The sequence below is a fragment of the Heterodontus francisci genome, chromosome 17 (assembly GCF_036365525.1).
Source record: "Heterodontus francisci isolate sHetFra1 chromosome 17, sHetFra1.hap1, whole genome shotgun sequence".
Classification (NCBI taxonomy): domain Eukaryota; kingdom Metazoa; phylum Chordata; class Chondrichthyes; order Heterodontiformes; family Heterodontidae; genus Heterodontus; species Heterodontus francisci.
The window spans coordinates 61683422-61689421 of NC_090387.1; positions in this window are offsets into that span (position 1 = coordinate 61683422).

Sequence of the window (6000 nt, forward strand, 5' to 3'; positions counted from 1 at the left end):
TGTTGATGATTGCACCCTTCTGGCACACACGGAGGAGGCAATGTAACTCACATTGTAGACTGTTCCACAGAGGCAGCAAATGCCTTTGATCTTACGATTAACCCAAAGAAAACAGAAGTGCTGCCACGAGGCAATTACAATCCACTGCAGATCAACATTAACAGTAGTAACCTCAATGCAGAAGAACAGTTTACCGACCTAGGTAGCATTATCTCAAATGATGCCACTGTTAACAAGGACATAGAAAACTGACCGTCAAAGTCCAACAGCTCCTTTGGTCATCTCTTGAAGCGTGTCTGGTGAAACCATACATTACACACCTTTACCAAAATATACAGAGCGGTTGTCATCACCACTCTCTTGTATGGGTCAGAATCATGGGTTCTGTGCCGAAAACAAATGCAACTGCTGGAGTGCTTCCATCAATACTGTCTTCAATCCATCATGAACATCAGATGGCAGGACTACATCACAAACAATAAAATAAAAACAGAAAGTGCAGGAAATACTCTACAGTTCTGGCAGTATCTTTAGAGCGAGAAACAGAGTTAATGTTTCAGGACAGGGGTCACAGACCTGAAACGTTAACTCTGTTTCTCTCTCCACAGATGCTGCCCAGACCTGCTGAGGATTTTCAGCACTTTGTTTTTATTTCAGATTTCCAGCATCTGCAGTATTTTGCTTTTATCACAAACAATGAAGTCCTCAACAGAGCCAAACTGCCCAGTATGGAATGCATTCTCTTACAATGTCAATTGCACTGGGCAGGACATGTTTCACACTTGGAGGACCCTAGAATGCCAAAAGCAATGTGGTATGGTAAACTATGCTCCGGTAAGCAAGATCACAGTGCACCTCGCAAATGCTTCAAAGACCAGCTGAAAAGACTGCTCTCTCTGGCTGACAGTGGTGAACGAGTGTAGGAGTAGGAGGCTGCCAACAGAGACAGCTGGTGCACAAAAATCAGGAAAGCAACCTATACATTCGAAACAATCAGAGGCGAGGCTGCTGAAGAAAGTCACAGACGATGGAAGGAGTCGGCTTATACCAGAGCCCCTCCCAAACCAGGAGTATTTGTGCCCCAACTGCTCAAGAGGCTGCAGATGAAGAATTGCCCTCTTCAGTCACAAATGATCATGCCAACTACCACAGAGCCAAGCCTTCCCGTGATCTTCCTCTGCAAAGAATCTGCCATCATTATCATGTTACACTGTTATTAAATGTTCAGCACAGTACTTGCCTCACTACATTGCTGAGGTCACTTAATTCCATTTTATGGACAGCTGTAGGGATAGTAGACTTCAAAATAACTCTGCTGACCATGAAGAACTTTTCAGCCTCTAAACACTCTGCTACAAAATACCAATCACGAGCCAGCGCAGTTCTCATGTTTGCACAAACTGGCAAAAGCGAATTGAGAGGGCTTCTCCGAAAAGAATGCACCACATCAGGATGGCATGTTCTTTGTGCCAATCTCCTCATTAGTGTACAGTTTCTTAAACATAGAAAATAGGAGCAGGAGTAGGCCATTCGGCCCTTCGAGCCTGCCCCGCCATTCATTATGATTATGGCTGACTATCCAACTCAGTAACCTGTTCCGGCTTCCTCCCATATCCTTTGATTCCTTTCGCCTCAAGAGCTATATCTAACTCCTTTTTGAAAACATACAATTTTTTGGCCTCAACTGCTTTCTGTGGCAGCGAATTCCACAGGCTCACCACTCTCTGGGTGAAGAAACTTCTCCTCATCTCAGTCCTGAAAGCCCCGTATCCTTAGACTATGACCCCTGGTTCTGGACTCCCCCACCATCGGGAACATCCTTCCTGCATCTACCCTGTTAAGTCCTGTTAGAATTTTATAGGTTTCTATGAGATCCCCCCTCACTCTTCTGAACTCCAGCGAATATAATCCCAACCGACTTAATCTCTCCTCATACGTCAGTCCCGCCATCCCAGGAATCAGTCTGGTAAACCTTCGCTGCACTCCCTCTATAGCAAGAACATCCTTCCTCAGATAAGGAGACCAAAACTGCACACAATATTCCAGTTGTGGTCTCACCAAGGCCCTGTATAATTGCAGCAAGACATCCCTGCTCCTGTACTCGAATCCTCTCGCTATGAAGGCCAACATACCATTTGCCCTTTTTACCGCCTGTTGCACCTGCATGCTTTCAGTGACTGGTGTACGAGAACACCTAGGTCTCATTGCATATTCCCCTCTCTCAGTTTATAGCCGTTCAGATAATAATCTGCCTTCCTGTTTTTGCTACCAAAGTGGATAACCTCACCTTTATCCACATTATACTGCATCTGCCATGCATTTGCCCACTCACTCAATTTGTCCAAATCACCCTGAAGCCTCTCTGCATCCTCCTCACAACTCACCCTCCCACCCAGTTTTGTGTCATCTGCAAATTTGGAGATATTACATTTAGTTCCCTCATCTGAGTTCTCAGGTGCAGCAGCTTTTTCGGGAGCAGCGTGTGAGCGAGTGAGCAGCTGGGAAAGTCAGTTTGAAAGTAAATTTAATTTCCTTTTGTTTTTCGGCGGAGGCCAGGGGGCTGCTGGGCGGAGGCCAGGGGGCTGCTGGGTAAGTACAACACTATATATTTGGGCGGTTTCTGAACCCGAGACACCACACTTGTAGTGTCTCCCACCCGCCCTCCTCCTCTAACCAAAAAAAAAAGGACTCGGTGGGGTGTTTATAAGGTAAGGCTTTTTCGATTTCTCTGGTTTTATTGTGATTGGTAAAAACTTTTCGTTCCTTTTTCATTTAACTAAGTTTAAACTTAAGATTAAAAATGGCAGGAGATCTCAGACCCGTATCATGCTCCTCTTGCTCAATGTGGGAGCTCAGGGACATGGCTGATGACCCTGACTCCTTCACGTGCAGGAAGTGTGTCCAGCTGCAGTTCTTGTTAGACCGCATGACGGCTCTCGAGCTGCGGATGGACTCACTTTGGAGCATGCGCGATGCTGAGGAGGTCGTGGATAGCACGTTTAGTGAATTGGTCACACCGCAGATTAGGATTGCTGAGGGAGAAAGGGAATGGGTGACCAAAAGGCAGAGAAAGAGCAGGAAGGCAGCGCAGGAGTCCCCTGCGGTCATCTCCCTCCAAAACAAGTATACCGTTTTGGATACTGTTGAGGGAGATGGCTCACCAGGGGAAGGCAGCAGTAGCCAGGTCCATGGCACCATGGCTGGCTCTGCTGTTCAGAAGGGCGGGAAAAAGAGTGGAAGGGCTATAGTCGTAGGGGATTCGATTGTAAGGGGAGTAGATAGGCGGTTCTGTGGTCGAAAACGAGGCTCCCGAATGGTATGTTGCCTCCCAGGTGCACGGGTCAGGGACGTCTCAGATCGGCTGCAGAACATTCTAAAGGGGGAGGGTGAACAGCCAGTTGTCATTGTGCACATAGGCACTAATGATATAGGTAAAAAACGGGATGAGGTCCTACAAGCAGAGTTTAGGGAGTTAGGAGCCAAGTTAAAAAGTAGGACCTCAGAGGTAGTAATCTCAGGATTACTACCAGTGCCACGTGATAGTCAGAGTAAAAATGAAAGAATAGTCAGGATGAATGCGTGGCTTGAGAGATGGTGCAGGAAGGAGGGGTTCAGATTTTTGGGACATTGGGACCGGTTCTGGGGGAGGTGGGACTATTACAAATTGGACGGTCTACACCTGGGCCGGACTGGAACCAATGTCCTTGGAGGTGCTTTTGCTAATGCTGTTGGGGAGGGTTTAAACTAATGTGGCAGGGGGATGGGAACCAATTGAGGTCAGTTGACAGTGAGGAGGTAGTAACAAAAGCCTGTAAGAAACTAGATAATGAAGGCAGTGTGACTAAGGGGAAGAGCAGGCAGGGAGCAGATGATGAATATAAAGGGACTGGTGGTCTGAGGTGCATTTGTTTTAATGCAAGAAGTGTAGTTGGTAAGGCAGATGAACTTAGGGCTTGGATTAGTACCTGGGAGTATGATGTTATTGCTATTACTGAGACTTGGTTGAGGGAAGGGCATGATTGGCAACTAAATATCCCAGGATATCGATGCTTCAGGCGGGATAGAGAGGGAGGTAAAAGGGGTGGAGGAGTTGCATTACTGGTCAAAGAGGATATCACAGCTGTGCTGAAGGAGGGCACTATGGAGGACTCGAGCAGTGAGGCAATATGGACAGAACTCAGAAATAGGAAGGGTGCGGTAACAATGTTGGGGCTGTACTACAGGCCTCCCAACAGCGAGCGTGAGATAGAGGTACAAATATGTAAACAGATTATGGAAAGATGTAGGAGCAACAGGGTGGTGGTGATAGGAGATTTTAATTTTCCCAACATTGACTGGGATTCGCTTAATGTTAGAGGTCCAGATGGAGCAGAATTTGTAAGGAGCATCCAGGAGGGTTTTCTAGAGCAGTATGTAAATAGTCCAACTCGGGAAGGGGCCATACTGGACCTGGTGTTGGGGAATGAGCCCGGCCAGGTTGTTGAAGTTTCAGTAGGGGACTACTTTGGGAATAGTGATCACAATTCCGTAAGCTTTAAAATACTCATGGACAAAGATGAGAGTGGTCCGAAAGGAAGAGTGCTAAATTGGGGGAAGGCCAACTATACCAAAATTCGGCAGGAGCTGGGAAATGTAGATTGGGAGCAGCTGTTTGAAGGTAAATCCACATGTGATATGTGGGAGGCTTTTAAAGAGAGGTTGATTAGCGTGCAGGAGAGACATGTTCCTGTGAAAATGAGGGATAGAAATGGCAAGATTAGGGAACCATGGATGACAGGTGAAATTGTGAGACTAGCTAAGAGGAAAAAGGAAGCATACATAAGGTCTAGGCGGCTGATGAAAGACGAAGCGTTGAAAGAATATCGGGAATGTAGGACCAATCTGAAACGAGGAATTAAGAGGGCTAAAAGGGGTCATGAAATATCTTTAGCAAACAGGGTTAAGGAAAATCCCAAAGCCTTTTATTCATATATAAGGAGAAAGAGGGTATCTAGAGAAAGGATTGGCCCACTAAAGGACATAGGAGGAATGTTATGCTTGGACTCAGAGAAAATGGGTGAGATTCTAAACGAGTACTTTGCATCGGTATTCACCGAGGAGAGGGACATGATGGATGTTGAGGTTAGGAACAGATGTTTGATTACTTTAGGTCAAGTCGGCATAAGGAGGGAGGAAGTGTTGGGTATTCTAAAGGGCATTAAGGTGGACAAGTCCCCAGGTCCGGATGGGATCTATCCCAGGTTACTGAGGGAAGCGAGAGAGGAAATAGCTGGGGCCTTAACAGATATCTTTGCAGCATCCTTAAACACGGGTGATGTCCCGGAGGACTGGAGAATTGCTAATGTTGTCCCCTTGTTTAAGAAGGGTAGCAGGGATAATCCAGGTAATTATAGACCGGTGAGCCTGACGTCAGTGGTAGGGAAGCTGCTGGAGAAGATACTGAGGGATAGGATCTATTCCCATTTGGAAGAAAATGGGCTCATCAGTGATAGGCAACATGGTTTTGTGCAGGGAAGGTCATGTCTCACCAACTTAATAGAATTCTTTGAGGAAGTGACAAAGTTGATTGATGACGGAAGGGCTGTCGATATCATATACATGGACTTCAGTAAGGCGTTTGATAAGGTTCCCCATGGCAGGCTGATGGAGAAAGTGAAGGCGCTTGGGGTCCAAGGTGTACTAGCTAGATGGATAAAGAACTGGCTGGGCAACAGGAGACAGAGAGTAGCAGTAGAAGGGAGTTTCTCAAAATGGAGACGTGTGACCAGTGGTGTTCCACAGGGATCCGTGCTGGGACCACTGTTGTTTGTGATATACATTAATGATTTGGAGGAAAGTATAGGTGGACTGATTAGCAAATTTGCAGATGACACTAAGATTGGTGGAGTAGCAGATAGTGAAGGGGACTGTCAGAGAATACAGCAGAATATAGATAGATTGGAGAGTTGGGCAGAGAAATGGCAGATGGAGTTCAATCAGGGCAAATGCGAGGTGATGCAT